At 42.5% G+C, this 20,687-nt stretch overlaps 1 long non-coding RNA gene across 1 annotated transcript in view; it reads right to left on the reverse strand.

Annotated features, from left to right (window-relative positions):
• LOC106033648 (uncharacterized) overlaps nt 1-20,687 on the reverse strand; it is a 129,585-nt gene that overhangs the window by 9,885 nt on the left and 99,013 nt on the right. The window contains exon 8 of the long non-coding RNA XR_010834243.1: nt 552-839. This is a non-coding gene — a long non-coding RNA (uncharacterized lncRNA). The remainder of the gene's footprint in view (nt 1-551; nt 840-20,687) is intronic.

The raw sequence follows: 20,687 nt of genomic DNA on the forward strand, positions 1-20,687 counted from the left end.
AAAAAAAAGTTTCTTTTTGCCAATACAGCTTCTTTTGCTGAGGCAACTGATACAAGTTATATTTTTGCAGCCTTTTTCGTAGTATAAGCTTCTGCAGAGTGACTGCACTGTCAGTGCAGCTATGCCTGAATAACTAGGTTGGAAAAAAAGTGTCCACAAGGCCTTAAATTGTGTTGGAGAAAGGACAACACCTAGCACTGTGAAATCCTGTTAGTGTCTGGAGTTCGTAGGTATAGATGCAATACAAATACAAAATAATAATGAATTCTGAGCCCAACTTTTCCAAGCCCCAGAGGAATGACAGACAAATTCTTCTCACTTCCCCAACCTTTCTAACAAGCTGCTCCAACCCACTGCAGCACTGCAGGTAATCAATGTCTGCTTAAAGTAAATCATATCTCAAAACTTAGAGGTGGCTCAGTGTCCCAGAAAGCCTTGGGAAGTTGAGAAGTGTGGGAAGGACTTTTCTGTTCTCTATGAATGGAACAAAACTTAAGTATTTGGGGGAAAGGCAATCTCAAATAATAAATAATGCAGAAACTCCAACATACCTTTTAAAGCTTCAGTGCCCTTATAATTTAATGTTTGAAATGCTACGCTATTCCTTCGGAAGCCTTTTCTCTCTCCACTGCTGATGATGGTCTGTCTTCTTAGACACTTGAATAATGTCTCTCTTCCTCTTGTATCATCTTCCTTGACTACTCCTCATGCATAGCAATGCTAATAATCGTGCAGCTTTCAGTGACATTTTTCTTCCTTTAAATGAATGCCAGGTTTTATGCAGGGCTTTTCTGTTCAGTGCCTTGCCTCCTGCATGCTTCTTTCACTGTGCAGTGTACCTGTGTACATACAAATCTCTATTTACATTGCCCATTAGGAGCTGTCCATGTTCCATTTAGCAGTGTGCAGAAGAATCAGACTAATTGATTACCTATATTGTATAAATTGCAGCAAAGCACAAATGATACAATCAAGATTAGCTTGTTGCTATTATGTTGAATATTGTACAAATATGTATGTAAGCATAATCCCTTCCGAAAGAACTTGTACCATCATTAACTAGGGACCCTTTGTATGTGAAATGGACTTGATACCCAGGAGATTATACAGTGGATAATACTATGTGCAATCATGTAGAAGAATATATTTTATACTACCTGACCACCATGGAGTTTTACAGTTTTTCCTCAGAGATGAACTCAGATTCTATCACCTCCTAAATGTAATAATGTAAATATGGACAATAGATATGTATTAAGCTCATTTGTCAGGGGGAACTAGGCAATTTATCTCAGGTCATGAATCAAGAAAGGACCAAAAATGCAAATAGAATCCAAAATTTAACTGTTAGTCCAGTCCTTTTAATAGTAGGGAACACACTAATATGCTTTGTGCTTCTAAGTTATTTTTAAGCACCTTCACAGTCATCATTAAATGTTAAAAGGATCTTGTATCTTTTGGAGAGGGTGCAGTTGAAGATCCTGGCTGTTTCCAAAGCTTCCTGAAATAGAAATCCTCATGTGTAAATGACCAATATAGAATTTCAAATGCATTTTATATAAATAATTCTTGTAGGAACCCTGGACTAAAATCTTTCTGATAGCTTTGATACAAGTGCTCAGTTGGTCTATGAACTTGCAGCCATCGCAGAGAGTAATCACATTAATCTGAACGCTATTCCAAGGCAGCTGACAAAGAAATGAACACCAAACCAGCCAGATCACGGCCCTCCTGCCTATTTAACCAGTCCTCCTGCTGCACTTCATGTTATCACTAAAAAATCCAGAGAGAAATTTTCTGTCTAAATACGGTCTTGAAACAAAGTCATATCCCACGTTCACAGAAACAGTCATACACTATTAAATATAAGAAGCAAATGATAAGCAAGAGCTTAGAACAAAGGTGAAACATGCAGACACCTTCAGAACATTGAACATGATTACAGAAAATGCTATCATTCGCTTTTGCTTTGAATTGATGTTAACAAGTAAAGCATTTTACTTGTCTTTGTTTACTGGGAGAACATAAATACTGCATAAAGTACATCTTCCTGCCAGCTAAGCTTTGTCTACAGGATGGCAGTTTGTTCTAACTACGTTTATACTTTTGAAGACTTGAAAGCTCAGTGGTTGAGCAGGAACAGTTTGGAATGCTATATACATAGAATCACAGAATCACAGAATCGTCTAGGTTGGAAGAGACCTCCAAGATCATCTAGTCCAACCTCTGTCCTAACACTAACAAGACCTCCACTAAACCATATCACTAAGGGCTACATCTAAACGTCTTTTAAAGACCTCCAGGGGTGGCGACTCAACCACCTCCCTGGGCAGTCCATTCCAATGCCTAGCAACCCTTTCAGTAAAGAAGTTCTTCCTAACATCCAACCTAACCCCGCCCCCCCCCCCCCGACACGTGAAATGTTTTTCATTAAGTAAGTACTTGAGAAAATCTTAAATGTTTCAGCCTTACATCTTTTCCTTGGATGGTGAGACACATCTAGTAAGAAGATCAGAAAAGCACCCAGCTCTTCCTGTGGTGCTAATGCACTACTAGGCAATCCAGCAATGTCCTGCTTAGGACTTCCAGTTGTTCCAGCTTCCCTAATTTTGTCCACAGAAGCACCTGCCACTCACATGCTGAGCGAGTGCTCACAATCCTGCAGAATTCTGCCTTCAATGATACGGTGCCCCATACTCTGGTGTTGCAACGCCAAACTTCCCAGTGCTGGGGTCCTGGTGGCACCTTCCTGGCATGGGTTTGTTGTACTCCAGAAAATACAGCATAGACAGACAGTGCTGTATAAAAGATAAGAATGCCTATTTGCTCCATGGGGCCGTACAGCTAAGTCTGGGGAAATTTTGTATGCAAAACTTCAGGTTGTCTCTGTATGCCAACATAGCTATGGTGTTAGGTGTGCTCCTTACGGCTACTGTTGCAGAGCAAATATTAAGTAGTGTTGCAGGGGAAGTACCTTGCAGTATTGTGTGCTATTTAGTGAGGATAGAAAAAGCCCTGTCCTTACTCTCCCACCGGGCAAATGTAGGGACTTCTGCCAATTCAACACGAGCTGATTTAAAGTTAACTGTTTAAATGTGTGCTGGGCTGGGCTGGTTCTGCCTCCGAAGCTGCAAACTGGCTGGAGACCCACTGTTAGGACCTACAGATTGAGAGGAAACTGGAATAGTTTCCACTGGTTTTGTGCAAAGGCTGAGCCCAGCCTGTGAAAGAAACGATAGCACAGTATCAAAACATATCTTTCAATCAGCCCAAGGAAGAAATGCCCTGTGTGCTTCTGTTTTACTTGAACTTCCCAACTCTGATTTCTCATTTTTTATAGATGCAGAACACGGAAATGATATACTTAAGAGTGGTTGCTGAGTCTGGCTAATACAAACTGGGCTGTGCTCTATAGATTAAGGAATGAAATATTAGCATCAAGTACCACCATGCAGCATGTAACATCTGGGAAAAAGCCATTGAGCAATTTTCATGATTTTTATAGGAGAAGAGAAAACTGCAAATGGTAGAAGGTAGAAGAGGGAATTCTAACAGATTGTACATTGTCAGGGACTCTCTTTCCAGCTGTAGCAAACCTGATAATAAAACACACCATCACCTCAGAGCTCAAACATCAGCAGAAACAAGGCAGTCCCCATGGAGAGCTTCCATGCATGACGGGCTTTAAAAATGGTAGATCCCTACAGATAAGAAGCAGTCTGGATGCTTTGGAGAAAGCCTGAAAACATTTAAAGGACCAAAGCATAGACTTAAGTGAGAGTTTCCCTTTTTTTTGTTTCCTTGGGGAGCGGTTTTCCTGGGTTTGTGTATTAAAAACACATAAATAAATAAATAAATAAATAAATAAATAAATAAATAAATAAATAAATGAGAGAGAGAGGGCAAACACATGGGAAAAGCAAAAGAATATCCTCGATAAGCATATATGCTTAGGCGAATATAACGGAGATGATTAGAAAGCAAAAACAAAGGAGACAGGAGGAATTCTGCAGACAAAATGTTCTTGACTGGCTATGGAGAAAAAAATCGCGAACTGCAAAACAGCAGCCCCTGTTATTTGCAAACACGTACCAAGGAGGCTGAGAATAGATCCAATGACAGCTGCAGCCTAATTGATAGGAGACTCGCCTAACAGGTTGTCAGACTGCTGCATGGCTCAAGTCCAGGCCACGTTGCTGGAGGCGCAATGTTAGAAACACTGACAAACATTTACTAAAAATAAATTAAAAAATATTCCAGGGCAAAGGGAAACATGGCTCCAAGTGACTACTTGCAAAATTGCGTTAGATCTCTAGGAAAGAGTAAAGTAAGCGGCAGAACGTGTGAGAGTCCCCCCGGGGCCCGCAGGACAGACTCAGGCAGCCTGCCAAGGCACTCCAGGATTGTGCTGCCTGTCAGGAGCATTGGCTCAGGGTGTATTGAGAGCAGACCTCCGCTGAAACAATGAAAATAACCACCAGATCAGCAAAGAGCAAACCCAGAGAGTTGACTAGCTGCAGAAGAAAATTGTATTTGATCTATAGAGATGGATCTGTTTAATGGTAGGAAGGAAACCACAGAGGCGAGGCTCTGAACTCTTCCATTACCTACCAGGAAAAGGATGTATGGCTTCCTTGGCTGGTGGGGATGGGAAGCACTGAAAGAGTTGAAAATGGCTTAGGTACAGCCCTCAGCCCATCCCATGTGACACATTCTTAGCCAGAGTGTCACATTTAGGATTCTTTGAACATATTCAGCTACATGCTAGGACAGAAGGCTTAAAAGCATCTTTGGTCTTGAGCTCCCAAGTCAGCAATGCAGCCAAGCAAGCTGCAGAGCAGACAGGAGAACAAGAGAATGCTAAAGCAGGAGAGGGGGGAAGAGAAACCATATGGATGAAAGTCTGTTAGGAATATGAAGGCTGCTCTCCTTGAAGGAGATCCAACCTTGGTAAAGCTGGGACTCTATGTGGGAGGGAAACAATCTTCTGAAGGTAACACGTGATATTTTAATCGTCACCTAGGGCAGAACTATTACTGTGCATGTGTGAACAGCAGGACCTTGAGCCATGGGTACACAGTTCCTCTGAATTTATTAGCACTACTAACCAGACAAGCAATATGTTGATGCCTGAGCAGAGCCCTTCCACAAGCAAGGGGAACAGAGCAGAAGAAAATGGTGCTGACAGACCAGTTTATCTTCAGCTGATTTCCAGCTCTCCTCATTGACTCAGGGTTACTCTACTTGACATCTCTCAGTCAATCTCTAGTAATAGCGACAATGATCAGCAAATTAGCACCTTCAGAATTAATTCCTAAAAATATTTCTTTAATTCCTATGGCAAGGAACTTCAGAATGAACACTTTCTTTATTTGGTCACATCATCAGATTCATTTCTGTTTCTGAGAATGCCCAGAGAGGTTGTGGAATATCTATAAGCAATGTTTTGCAGAAATAAGCAAGTGGCTTTACATAACAAATAAACTCATAAACTTCCTAGCCTTTGCACACTGCAAAACAAAGGCAAAATAAACAAAGGAATCATTTGTCCCTCTCTTCTTTATGGAAAAGTGACTTTAGGTCTTTATGATCCCTGAATTAAAACTCAGAGGGCACTTTTTTTTCCACATCACCATACAGAGGTCTAACCCAGGGCCACCATGAAAATTAATGGAGCAGCCACATGGCTAACAACTCTCTAGAGTACTTTCAATATATGCTTCTCAGCACTTAGCAAATCTGTGGGCAGACTCATTACAGGAGAATGAGACAGCTATTCACAAACCAGGGCAGTCTGGATGAGGGGAGTTCACCGCAGCCAAGGGTGCTGCTACATCAGAGCGTGGCACTGTCAGAAATGAGTTGCAGAAGCAGGTTTCTGCAGCATTCTCTGAAATCCCAGTCTGCTCATGGCAATCTTCCGCCAAAGAGCAACTATTAGCAGACTCTTCTCGTTCATTAGGCCAGTTCTGCAACACTGTTACCAGTGTGGGTAATACAGAATCACAAATAAACTCAGAACAAGGATCATGAAACACAAAGTTAGTAATAAGGAGAGCCAAAATTCTCAAGAGGCTTGTGCTTGGTGGATGCATGTGTACAGTACAAATATCCAGTTTATGCATGCAGACAGATCAGAAGTCTTTCTGATAACTACAGCAGGAGGTGAGCCTATTTCCAAGCTTTAACACCAACCATCTCTGGATTGCGCACATCAAATTAAGAAAAGAAAATCACTCAATGATCTGCTAAACATTCACCAGAACTGGCTTAAGATATTAGTTACCTGTCTCCTATTAGCCATAATGAAAAGTCATCCCCTGGACTACAGGAAGTGTGAAATCCAGTTCAGGCTTAGCCTTCTGTTTCATAAGGCCCAGTACTCAATGTTACTGAAAGTTCAAGGTGCTATGTGAAAGAAAAGACTCTAGACAGAAACACTGGGTTTGTATTATTTGTGAAATAAGTGCTCTGAAGAGCATACCTGTATTGCATTACTGCAACAGTCTGTGCTTGCACTAGAAACAAAATGTCTCAATTTTTCATACAGAAAATTTTTACCCCTTTTAAAAGACCCTATACCAGACCGGGTGAAATTTAGAAGCACAATGCCCTTATTGACTTTAATAGAAACAGGACTGAGCTCTGTAATCAGCTTCTATTTAAGGCAGATCTGCTCTTTTATACTGTGTTTTTGTAACTTCACTAGACCTTAGAAAGCATTAACCTGTTTTGAACTCACAACACTACTCCTTAAATAGTGGACTCTCACCCCAGAGAGTTAGGACACTGAAACATTGACCTCCTGCATCCAGCGATTTTGATCATGAGTTTGCATCCCAGAAGTGCAGGTCAGGTTTAGATCTCAGCTCAGTATATGAGCACATAGTGGGAGTGAGGAGTTATTTTCTAGGGCACATGAGTCAAATGCTCCATGCTGATAGAGAAAATGGTATGGTTACAGAATGGAAAGGAGTAGCTGCTTCTTTACAGCCAGCCCACTTCAACAGAAACCTCTGCAGGAAATAATGTAAAATCACTTTCTTAGTGAGCAAACCACTGAACGATCTTGCTTACTGATGGGGAGAAAGAGACGGGAGGTAGCAGAGCACAGGAGTATTCAAATGCAGTTTGGGGTTTTACAATAAAAACAACTTTCTGCTTTTAAATGGAACAATCTGTAGTTAACCCATCTCCCCAGACAGCAAAATCAGAATTTTTGAAATGCCATACATAATTCATAAATTGCATCTGTGTCATCCCACGAAGCTCGTCTAGCCACAGTGTTCAAAATTCATAAAAGAATTGAGAATATCAGAAGGAGATCCAAAGCCCCACACCAACTACCATAGCGAACATCAGCAAAGAAGCCCGTTTGAGACTCATCCCCTATTGGAACATAAATCCTGGGAAAAGGCTGCAGGCATCTCCAGCAGGGCTTCAGCACCCCAAATGGCACAGCCATCATCATATAGTTGAACTTTTAATATTTTTATACTAGAACTTCTAAGCACTCATCTGCTCCAGCTGTGCAACAAACCAGCATTTGACTCACCTTTCAGGTAAAGATGAGTTGTCCTTACTCTGGTCTCAGGACTACGGACATTTATAACTCAAATTCAAGTAATTTGATTTTCAGTTACCATTATTCAACGCTGACATACAGCAGGTATTGGATGTATACATCAAGGCCATTTGTTGACCAGTCCTGATGCTGTTCAACATAGCAACAGAATTGCTCAAGAACACCTTCTTTGCAATTTGAGACCTGCAATCAGGGTCATACTTTTTTTGAGACCTTCAGCAGAGTCATACTTTCCTTCTGCTACAATGCTAAAACTCATCTTTGGGGGATAATATACAGGCCAAGACTGCAAAGACCTCCCCAGAACCAGTCCCTACCATCCCTTCCACACATATTTCCAACATTGAAAACAAATCCCAGCAGAGATGACAACAGCAACAACAACAAAACAATTCCCCACTGTGAAAACCCTACACAACCCTCCTTAGCTCAAGTGACCACTGTGTGGGGAGGTAATATACAATTCATTAGCTGTTGGTGACAAGTAACACTTTCAGGCACCACTTGGAGGTAAATGGAGTATGGGTGAGAAAGCGATAGAGCAGGGCAATGCTGCCATATCCTGCAACATTACTAGCATGACGCTCTACCTCTGTCCTTTAGCGTTTTTTAGGATCAATTCCTCACGTCTTACTAAAGCAAACTGGCCATGAAATCAAGCCAAAATCAAGTCCTCACTCACCACCAGGAACATTTCCAGGTACACACACTTTCTTCCAGCAAGAGGAAGAAGCTCTTTACAACCAAAGACACCAAAAGGAGAGCCCCAAGGGGCAGCCCCAGCTGTCAGGCAGCCCAACCAGTGAGCCAGAGTCAGCTTTGCTCTTGCTATTTTGCACCACTGCAAAGGCCTCACAGAAGATACTGGGCAGTGCTGCTCAGGGCCTTTCATCATTGAACTACAGTCGAGTACAAAATGAAAAAAGTTATAGATTGTCTGTCAATATTTTGGCACTAACTGGATTCAAAGAGTTTTTGTTTAGCTGCTGTTCACCGCTCCCCAATTAGTGGTTTTGCTAATCACGTGAATAACAGTTGTATTGTCAAGAAACATTGTTAAATCTGTCGGTTTAAATAAAGACCTTGTTAATCCCCAAAGCCTTGGAAAACAGGCAGGTCACATGTTGCAGGGGAACCTTTTGTACTTTAATGCTAGTGGGAAGTAATGCTTTACCTGAATTAACTGATACCGGGACTCTTCTTGTTCAAAATGTTCAGCTAGGAACTATCACACTCACAGGTGCTGCAAAACCTGAGATCACAGGCTGGTTGCCAAATTTCAAGTGCCACATGAAAAGATGGATATTAAGCATATGTGCTAAATAGCAGTAAGACAACCTATATCTTAAAAGACACAATTAACAGTCCATTAATGAACAAGTTGTTACTGTTATTATTTACTGAAAGCAAACACTGTGATACAACACAAAGGGAGATAGGAAGATGCACTCCTTTCCCCAGTGAGTTACAGAGTAAACATTTGATCTTCTGGCTTCACTGGAGAACTTGAAGGGACTGCTGAAAAAGTGACTGGCATTTGGTGGAGACCATGCATGGAAAAATCCAGTGGCAAAGCGTGCCTTGGAAAGTTGAAAACCAGATGTAGCAATGATATATCTGCCGAAACGTTCAATACACAGCAATCATAGCCAGATACACTTAACCTGGTAGGAAATATAAAGCACTGACAAAACAAGCCTTAAACTTTGTGAGCAGACAGATGAGCCCTTGCTGGTCCACCTGGTCCAGCTTACTAGCTTTTAACACCTGCACTTGTAAGCCTTCGGAAGGCACGGGCTGACTGACTTTAAGAAGAGTGCTCAAGACAGACTTTAACAAGCAGAGCAGTAATATCCCCCAAACCCATTTCCCAACAGGATCATCAACTAAAACTTTTGCTTGGTTCTATTTTAACAGGGTCACCACACAGAAGAACGGCACAGAGGGGTAGTAAAGAAAAGGTGAACAAGAAATTGAGGTCCCTTCTGCATAGCATTAGCAAAGTCCTCTGCTTTGTGTGGTTTTTTGTTCTCCATTAGCAAACAAGGACCAGCAAGAAGGAGGAAGCTCTGTGGGATAACCCAGTAAGAAAGCAGTCATTTTTCAGGTGTCCCACAGACGGAAGCATATGGTAACATACCCACTTTAACATACAAAGTTTAATTTTGCTTCAAATGTTTTTTTGCTGTCTACCACAACACTAATATTATGGATCACCATCTTGACACATGAATTCATTCCATCATTCTAGATTACAGTGGTACCTTATTATGTATAGTATGACAACTCAGTCATAACCTTCTGAAAATAATGACTATATTTCCAAAAAAGACTCCCCAAAAATAAAAGATAAAAAATATTATTATTGAAGTGATTTTCTCCACATGTGTCAATTCACTTAATCCTGTGTACAGTTCAGGAAGATTTAATCCTTGTGCATACTTCCAATCCAGCAATATCACCCTTTTAGCTATTGCATTTGCTCTTATTAGAAAATTTCCCCCGTGGATCATTTATATTCAAGAGACTATTCAGGTCACCCAGTGCAAATATTTTTGGATCGCTGGTGATGTCATCGTCCAGAATCATATTCACTTTACTTCTCCCATTCCCAGAATGAATTTACTAGGTATGGGATGCTGGAAAAAGCTCTTGTTCTCAATTGTCTCATATTTAACTGAAGAAGCAAACCAGAAAATAAATGAAGTCTGATTTGCATGAAATTGTGCATTCAGTACCCCCGTGTTGAACAAGAGCACAGACATTCTTTGAGTTCTGTCATGTCTTGCTTCTATATTTAATTCTCCTCCTTGGCACCTTCTGTTGAATTAAGGTAATGATACAGTAAGGTTTCCATAACTTAGTATTTGTCACTTTACCAGGCTACTAACCCCACCCTACTAACAGCACCTTTCTTCTATCTGCAGATGCTGCATTTGTGTCTATCAGTACTTACAATCCTTAACAACCAAATCCTGTTGAAAAATCCACAGAAAGACAGAAAGAAGGGAAACATCCTCACTGTTGGCTTTCCAGCTGAGAGGAGCACTGTACTGTATTTTGCAGCTCCTGCTTCAAACAGAGCACATCGTGCTGCTTTGCTCACAGTGTACTTTGATCCCCCAGGCTGAGCAGTGCCTTGCTCAGCTGCTTCCAAACTCTTCTACAGTGATAGCCCCAGACAAGCCTCTCTCCAGGAATCAGCCAAGTGAAGGATCAAAGCCAGAAAACTGCCCTTGTTTCTAATGCTCTTCCTGCATTTAACACTTTGAGCTCTCCCCTCCAGGCACCCGAGAGGCCTCTCTGGCTCCTCCAAGTAGGAGGACCTGGAGCCTGAAGTCGCGTTGGTGGGAGAGGCAGCACCAAACAGATCCTTAAGGGCCCAGCAATCAATGTGCCAAGTTATATGAAGTTAGGCCTCTTGTTTCTCTTGAAAGAGACAAAGGAAATGAAAACCAAGCTAGAAGCAAAGCCGTGTGTACCCCCTATTCTTTATCCGTCCCCTTCCAGACATTATTTACAGCAGCACTGGAAGTGCTGGAGCCTCCCTTTTAGTGCTTACTGAAGAAGGCAGTGGGAACCTTTCCAACCATGCTGTGGCCTTGCTGAAAATTGCTGAGATTTGGTTTGTGCTTCTTTAAGGTTGCAGAGAGAGTATGAGTGGTGGGACACAAGGTAAACTAAAACCGCTATTAAAAGGCCGGGGGGGAGGAGAGAATGGGAGTTAACTATTCTCAAAGCTGAGAAAATAATAATAATAAAAATAATGATAATAATACTTTCTAAGCATTTTTTTTAACTTTATAGAGCAGCTGCTGCTGGAGTGGTGCCAACTGTTCAAACTCACTCAGCAGACACAGGCTGAACATCACAATAGCTTCGAGTATTGATGGTTTTAAGACCTGAGGAGTTGGAGGGTAGTCAACGTTTCCTTTTCCAGCTCTTTAACTCTCAAGACACTGTTTCATTTTCAGAGTGCTGGTTTAGGGATTGTTTCATGGTCCCAAGTGTGGGCCAGGGAACACTTACTGCCACAAGACTCACAGGTTTAATCCTAGCACAGCCAGCTCAGCTCTTCATATTGTACAGACAGATAACTTGAACACCATGCAATTCATTGAGCATACACTGTTCAGACAGAGCATTAAAAATGGAGTGGAATGGCTTAGCAGCATTTTTCTAAGTGTAGCAATTTACTATAGACATCCTGGGCTAGAAACACCCCTTCTCTCTGTTCCTTTGTAATGTGCTGGATGAGACAGTTGCTGTTACTGCCAAGTGGCAAATTTCTGTGACCTATCACGATGAAAACAGCTGTATAAAGGTAAAATGACGGATAATCACAAATGCCTGCAATCTTCAGATAAAGGCAACACACAAAATAATACAACTTGCTTAAATAATATGATTGTGATTAAAAATGTACCTTCTTTTCACCTGACACTGCTATTCAGATGGACAAACTGTATTCAAAGGCAACCTGGTCTTTGTGTGTCTGTGTGTGTCTGTGTTTTTATTTAAAAAATACCTTTCCAAGGTTGAGTGTCCTGATTTCAGAACTCCTGGACTGAAAGAGGGGCTGCTGTTACCACAGTTGCCCTGGTGTGAGCAAGAATCCTCAAAAATGGCCCTGCAGAAGGAGCCCTGTGCCACAGGCACAGGAGGGAGCCCTGCACCACAAGTCCTGTGCCAGGCACAAGCTTTAGCAGCAGAAAGATTTCAGGGACACATGTTGATAAAGTCTCTCCAAGCAAGAGGAGGGAGACATGGTGCTGTGCTGTCACTCAAAGCCTCTTGTGCTCTAGTGGATGGAGTATTGTTAGCACAAGCACTGCTGATCCCATGTTGGCTTCAGTGAAGAGTTTAATACATGTTTTCCTGCTGCAGTCAGACAAACTGGAATAGTATTTCCTATATCACTTCCTGTGCTTGGAAGATGGTGTGGAAACTTGAGATGCCCTTTCCTGACATGTGGGGAGGAGAGGGACAAGGAGAGAGCTGATAAGCAAGAATAAAGAAAAAAAAGCAGTTGTCCAGCCAACAGAAGACAAAATGGCACAACCTGGCAAAAACATTGGTCAGCAAACTTAATCAGTTACTGTGAGAATCACTGAAAGGGAAGTGGAAATGTGTTTTCAAACAGTTTTGTGTGGCTAAAATGTGCAATACAAGGTCCTAAAGAAAAAGTGTCTTCTATAGGTGGCATTATTTCCTGATTCCTAAGGAACTGGCAGAGGTCTGCTGGAAGGGCAGCATGGAAGCAAAGAGATTAGGAAAGACTGAGCAAAGCAAAGTGGGGCAGGGAGGGGGAGTGGAAGAGAAGGAGATGGATGAGAAAGGGAATATTATTGTAGAGCAGCACAGTACTTTTTTGGGTCACAGACAGCCTCTGAATGCACCTTAAACTCTTATTTCTCATTTTCTCCCAGCTGGATGGATAATTGCCTGACTATAGAATTATATTCATCGCTTTCATGCCTATGATCTCCAATGCCAGCACAAGGAGTGCTTTCAGACAAAGCTATGTCTCACCATAGGCTACAAGAAGAGAACAGGACCCCCTTCCCCTCCTGTGTTTGAGATCAGTCTCTAAGAAAAGCACAGGAAACATCAGGAATTCCCAAGGATCGATGGGGTAAGATATTCCTACGGTTTCAAGCATATATATTGTATTCCTTCCCCAAATCTTTCATACACAGTCTGATTTATTAGTCTTAGTCAGCATTCTGTCTTGTAGACCTGCCAGAAAAGCACAGTGGGATGAAACATCTGGTAAATTTGTTCAAATTCTATTATGAAATATCTTCAATTCAAGATTCAAGGAAAAGCAAACAAGTCATTGTCTTTACAAAGTGATTCACTTCGCTGTCAGAAAACACTGGCAATCAGCAAGTAGGAGTTAGTCCTCTTTTCAGGGCTGTCTATGGAGAGTAGCTGCAATTGTGAATCACTCTGGGCCAGGTGGAAGATAATGCAAATTGTTGCTGGTTACATGAAATTTAAGTTGTTCACCAATGTCTACTGTCTTGCTGCTATGCAATGACATTTGCTTACATCTTAAGAGCAGCCAGGGGATGCATAGTGTGCATGGACATAGCAGGCTTGCATCTCCCCTGCAAGACACGGTGCTGCAGAGACTCCAAGTTCAGTGAACACTGAACTGTCTCCAGATCTGCATGTGATTTAGCAACAAGCCTTCTCAGAGCCAGCCTGGGGATTCCTAAAGTAGTTTGGCATTATGCCTTGCAGACGTAACCGAGTCAGAAAACACTAACTGTGGTGGTAAACAGGTCCACGTTGGCTCCACACTTATGCAAACCCCACACTATCCTTCCATGTAGGGCAGGGGACAGAGGCCACTATTTTAGTCTGTAAACTGAAACAATACCTCTAGAGAAGCTGCTCTTCATTTCTACAGGTGAATTCCAGCCCTCCCCAATCACCTGTTTGTGGTGAGTGGTGAATGTCCCCTGTGAAAGGACTCTTCAACAGTACTTTAATTTCAACAAAAAGACATTCCTCTCTTAATTTTAGCAGCTTTAATAAGTGCGTGTGCTGTAGGAAAAGAATTTATTGGTAGGTCACACTACAGCTCTTGACTGTATTTATCCACAGGGGATATTTTTTAATTGGTGAGGAGCCCTTACAGGGCCACCTGACTTACATATATACCTGTGGTGCATGGCATATTTGAGATAGATTTAGCTAGGAAAAGACATCAAAAGACAGTGAACACATTATAGATCATTACAGGACACAGATCTGCATTAAGAACCAGTCCATCTGTAAAGGAGCAGACACACACATTAAGAGCAGGTTATGCACTGAATGATGGTACAGCAAAGAATATGCTTATCTGTGCAATCCACACAACACACTGCCCGCAGTCAGCACATTCCTATGTGGACTGGCTTGAGCCATTTGAAACTGATTTTCCATTTGTGCCAGTTCTCATGTTACACCATGCCAGGCTGCTGGAGCTTTGACACTGAATGAGGCAAATCCCTGCTGCCCTCTTTGGCTCAGGGTGATTTCAGGACAACACAAAGTACTGGGAATAAAACCAGATAAGACAAAGTGGAAAAGCAAAGCAATTAGAAGTGCCACCAGAGCTGGAATTTCTCTGGGAATGCGTGATACAACTGAAGAAGGTTTAAGAGTACTGCAGACAGTAACATGACTGCCAAAAGAAGAGCAACTGTCAGAGCAGGGAACTCTTTGCAGGCCAGGGCCAGTCCTGAAGAAGTTGACATTTTTCACAGTTCTCAGTTAATCTGGACAAAGAAGGCTGAGGGAAGAGAAGTAATGCAGAGACAGGAGCAGACCCACAAACATAAAAGATTAAAACATCTTAGAGACAGTTTTTGAAGCAGACTCTGTGAAAGAAGCTTCTGGAAACAGAGATTTGGGACCATCTCATAGCAAGGCACCAGTCTCAGTTGCGAGAGAGGCTTCTGAGAAAGCCATTTGAACCTGCCAAGCAGAGGAAGTCAGTCAGTCCAGGCTAGAACTGATGGGGAAAGGACAATCATCTTCTGTTGCAGGCAGGAGAGAGAGTATAAACAAACATGAAAAAAAGAGACTGAAAGCAGAAAGGTGCAAGAAATTCCTAGCTGGAGTTGACTGAAGAACTATAGACATCAAACTACAGACAATGCCTATCACTTCGAGAAGAGGCACAAGAATGTCAAGGAGCTTGTTTGAATGAGACCACAGCATGGAAGTCACAGCAGTGCCAGAAATAGTGACTTCACCAATGAAAGAACCACCGCAGCTAAAAAGTAAATGTGTAAAAAAGCCCTCCCCTTTATCAAGCTGGACCCTTTGCTAATCCTCACTGTGGGAGGACGTGAACTGAATGCTTGAATAAATAATGAACTAGAAAAGAAAGAATATGCAATAAATAGTGCTGGGGAGAAAAGTACACACCCCAGCGTAAAGCACATGCCAAGGCCCCAGTCTCAACAGGGCGATCCCAGTGAGGAGGTGGCAGGGCAGAGCAGCTGGGGAGCTGCGGGGCAGGCTAACCGCTGGCTTGGCAGGCACTTCCAGAGCTCTGCCGGAAACCAGAGACATAAGCGGGGAGAAGGAGGGCGGATGAGACACATAACAGAGCCATTACAGACTGTGTCTGTGGGGAAGAGCCAGGACCAGGCAAATTGGTTAGTCAGTACACAGACTAGATGGAAAACTTTTACTTCTCCAATGAAGCATGTATCTAAAGTTGCCACAGAGTTAACACAAAAGGGGACTAAACTGTTGCCTATTTCACATTGTAGTGAATTCTGTTTCAAATGACCTTTCCCACCCCCCAAAAAAAAAAAAATCCTTATTTTCTATCAGAAAATATATAGCTACTGCTACATCTACCATCATACTGCACTCAAAAAATGTGTCCCTGTCATCCCATTTGGAGCAGGCAGAGCTCTGCATGAGCAGACACTAGCTCCCTGCAAATGTGTAACATAGATAAAGTCCACTTTTGAAATGTTAAAATTAAACAAAGGGTTATTCCCTGGTTCAAGATAACATAATTCCCCTCTACCAAGCAGCACTATCAGGCCTATCACCTACTTGCCCATTCTGATACAGCAAGGGACAGCTGCAATCTCACCGCCCCAGGCAGTCTGCAGGAGCCTCCCTTTCTCTGTCCCTGTTCTTCACCTTTCTGTCCTGTTAGGAAGAAAAGGCCATGAGGTAAATCAGCAGAAAGAGTGCAAGCTGCCAGAGGCCTCTCTCTCAGGACTCCCGTAGTTCACCCTGATCCAACAAAAATCCAGGCTGGCCTCCTGTTCCAGCCTCAGAGACTCTGGGAAAGAGCAGCAGGGAGAAGGGCACAGACAAAGGGTGGGGGGATGAGTAACCATGAAAAAGGTGGGAGTAGTGTGGGTACAGCTTTTTTTACTGGCTCACATAACTGTGGGAACTACCTCCTCCCTCCAGTTGACAGACTGACTTTCTAGCTCTAGGGGCTCTTGCAAGCTCCTTTTTTTTCACATTTATTTCTCTAGCTGCCATCTCAACAGAACATTATTTTCATGACTTTCACTGTAATGGCTGCTTATTCTAGCCAATAAACCTAAAAATGAATGATCAAGAAAATACAGCAGAGAAGAGAAGAGAAAGCCCTTTTCTACTCTTCCGTAGACTTTGGTGAAATAAGGTTTGGAAGAGGAGCTGTGAGACTAGCAAACAGGTTGTCAGTCCTCTTTATTCAGACCCTGCAACTAGGCCCTAGCCCCAGGAAGCCAAGCCCATCTTCCACTGGGATGACATTTCCTGAGAGGAAAACGCTGCTGGGACAGAGCCGATAACTCTCCTCTTCATGGCTGTCCAGTTCCAGCATATCCCAGTTGATACAGCAAACAAGGGGCAGGGAGACAACTCAGAAAAGGCAAGGTGTTTTCCTTTCTGGAGGGCACAAGGTAAACCTTGGTGAGGGGGTTGCCACAAAGCAAGCAGACCCATGCACACCCTGAGGCTGTGGCCTGCATGCAGGGAAGCGTAGGAATTTGGGCGATGGAACCCCGCGTTGCACTGCTCTTGCCATCCCTATCCAGACCATGGGGAAGGGGAAGACTTCGTTAGCCCTTCGTTAGGCTTCGTTAGGCACTGTAATTGCCCTTTGGTGGTGCCTTAGGCACACAGAGGACTCAGGAGGCAAGAGGGAATTTGGGTCGTCATTGGCAGACTGCTCATGAGCCCAGCCATGAGAAAGCAACCTCCCAGCTGTCCCACATGTTCTGTCCTCCACTCTCCAGCTCCCTTTGTCATCCTCAGCTCACACAAGCCTCTGGTATCGGACTGCCATGAGTAGCGACAAGATAAGTGTGAGGCAGGATAGAGAACAGAAGGGGCGGCAAGCTGTATTTTCTCTCTTCTGTTTCTTGTAAAGCTACCATCGCCTTGCTCTTTGTCGCCTTCCCCGCTTTTCTTTATGACTCAGAAGCAGAAAGATTTGAACAAGAGGGGAAAAAAAATCTTTTAAAACACTTTAGGGATATAATCAATATAAATTAATGGATTTTTTTTTTCCCCAGGGAAGCAGAGACTCCACACTTCCTTCTGTCTTTTCTTGCAGCCCCAGGCCTTTTGTTCTCTGGCAAAAGCTCCCCATTGAAGTGCATGGCACTTTCTGGGCACTATATCTTCAGTATATTCTTTGCAGCAGTGTAATTTTTTTGATAGTCACTTGAATAATCAGCAGTCAGTGTTAAAATACTGCATTGTACATTGACACCCTTAACCCCCAGGAAGCAGCAGAAGATGAAGAGGGAAGCCTGCAGTTCTTACTGGCCTCATTTTCTTTCCTTGAGAACTAACTCTTTCTTTCCTACATACAAGTATCCCACACAGTTAAAGCCAGCCCTAGTTATCTATAGCCAGCTCTTGTTCCCGTTCCTAATAGCACACAACCACAGTATGGGGGCTGCGTAGGCTAGTAAGGGACTAACAGGGCCTCTAAAGTTGTTCCAAAATGAATTGTTTGCAAAAACAGCTCTCTGTGCTCCTCACCTGAACACCTCCTCAGATGTGGTGATACTTAAAAAGAGCTGTATAAGTTTTTCATTTGCAGATCTAAGTTAATTTGTTAAACATTGAGCACAATGCTAGTAAAGAAGCTGGCTGCCTTAGGTCCTGCTCTTTCAATACCAGGATGTGTTTTATAAATAATTTAACAAGACAGAAGAAACTAAGGAAGGAGATATAAGGCCAAGTCTGAAGGAAGGAAAGCCTGTTCTCTTATCACAGCTGAAACATTTACTTTTGTTACATGTAGTTATATTATTTTTTAAGTACTCAGCTTTTTAAATGCTAATTCAAGCTTGCTGTTTCTTGCTGACAGCCAGCCATATGTGACCCCTGTTCCTTATAAACATTACACACCGTGCAAGAAGATTATGCAGTTGCAGACAATGGGATTTTTCCCTTCCTGTAAAAGTAAATTCTGACAGCCTGTACCAATGGCTTCCTGTCTTCTCTCTCCTCTCACACTCTGAACCTGCCGTGTGAAAGACTTAGATGTAAATGATTTTTCAGTCAGTCATGTGTCTTACTGGAGGCTTCTTCTGCTTCCCTGTAACCTCAGGCCATTGTTTCAACCTTTATGGCACTTGTCCTCTTCCAGGAGTATAGTCATGGCCACCAAAAGTTAAACTGAAAACCAGGAGAGGTGGCAATCTCTTGGTAATGGCTTTCATAAGGCTTGTGGGAGACCTATCAGCCTCTTTTAGTCTTACTTACTTGATAAGCAGGAGCACTTTTGAAGTTTTCAAAACATCCTTAATTAGCTGCATGGCTGGCAAGTGTGTTTGTGGCCCAGTGCGACAACTGTCAAAACAATAAAATCACAAACAGAAGCCTTAGGGGCATTTTAACTCAGGAATTTTGAGCTTTTCTGTTGGGCAAGGTGGTGCAGGAAAATGATGCCTCTGCAAGCACATATACATTCATATAGAGTGTAGATGTATCTGATCCAGGCAGAAGCTAAGTACCCACCAGCACAGAGGAATGGGGTGCTCAGCACTTCAGGCAAGACACTGCACACCAAGCAGAAGCTGACCTAGAAATCACAGACATAAGGCTTATACTGAAACAGACTGGAGAAATGATTCCAAATGGGAGCTTTGTCTTACCAAAGCTAATAGGTACACTCTCAAACTCAGATAAGAATACCTTAGGAGAGAGAAACAGCTTTTGAGAAATTAAACTCTGAAGGCAAATTGTGGGTTTGCCATGAAAGAACATGGGGCAATGGATCAGATAATTACACTGATCCTATTTCATTCATAGAGCAGCTGACCCCTAGGAACAAGGGTTGCTGGGTTCTTGGTCTAGAACATCCTTAAGGGCAAAGTACTCTAGTTTAGCTTTAAACATGAGAGCAGCTTCAGTGAGGACAAGCACCACCAAGGGTCTACTGCTTGCTGAAACGCTGCCCATCCTTCTGTAGGTGCTCCCTTCAGACATGCAACAAACCTTCACTATTTCCTTTCTGCTACATTTGTTACTTGGCCTTGCTTGAAAAAGCCCCAAATGAAATACAGCGTTGTGTGATTCAGCAGATTTAGAAGAATAAAGGCATCCCAGTGAGGTAAATCACTGGGAGAAAGGACACAAAAAGAGAAATGAGTGACTACATAACCCAAAGATATGAAAAAAGTATTTGAGACAAGAGCTGGATAAGGAAGTACAGGAATAAAGCTAAAAGAATAAAACTTGGCTAGGAAAGTCTGAAAGGAAGAGTGGGAAAAGATTTTTAAGGAATAAAAACAAATAATTTTTTTAGTGTATGAGAAGCAAAATGTCAGCAGGGCATCTAAGAGAGTGCCTGGGTTATTTCAAAACAGAAGAAAAAGACTGCAGAAAACTGAAATGAAATCTTTACCAAGTGTTCATAGGAATGGATGTAGGACTGAGGTAGGAGAGAGAATTACTTTTTCCACAAGAGGGGAAATATACTCAAAGAACTCCAGGTCACAAGTAGAAAGAATAAAGAAATTACAGCTCTGCATAGTCCAGCCAGTCCCCCACACAGAGTCATAGATGAGGTGTGGAGGTCTCCTAAGAGCGAATTTTAAACTTACTCTGTGAGAACCAGGAGCAGAAGAAAAATTGGTTTCTACTACATTTATCCATTGCACTCATTTGTTCTACATGAGGCAGAAACCTATATAACCTCCCAACCTTAAGTACTGTGAGAGCAGGGATCATCCTCAAGAAATCATCCTTTCACTATTTTGATCTGTCTGATACTGCAAGGGTCTTACAGGGAAAGCCAGATTGTGTGTGCACACACTGCAGCTCCCAGCACTGGGCACTGGCACTGCTTCATACCCTGGGGCTGCTATGGGAATAACAACCAACAGCAGGATCTCTTCTTGCGTTCATAATTCAGGAAGGGATTTCTGGTTATTACGAGATGGACCAAGCTCACTATGAGCAGTCAGCGACTTGCACTGGAAGCTTCACCAGAGAAATAATAAGCAGAGTAAAGCTACAAATGCAAAACTATGAGGAGCAAAGTGAGAAAGGGAGTAACCTCACTGAGATGGGAAAGGAAAAAACATTATTTATTTTTAATTGAAGGACAGGACTTTCA

The sequence above is a fragment of the Anser cygnoides genome, chromosome 11, assembly GCF_040182565.1.
Source record: "Anser cygnoides isolate HZ-2024a breed goose chromosome 11, Taihu_goose_T2T_genome, whole genome shotgun sequence".
Taxonomy (NCBI): Eukaryota; Metazoa; Chordata; class Aves; order Anseriformes; family Anatidae; genus Anser; species Anser cygnoides.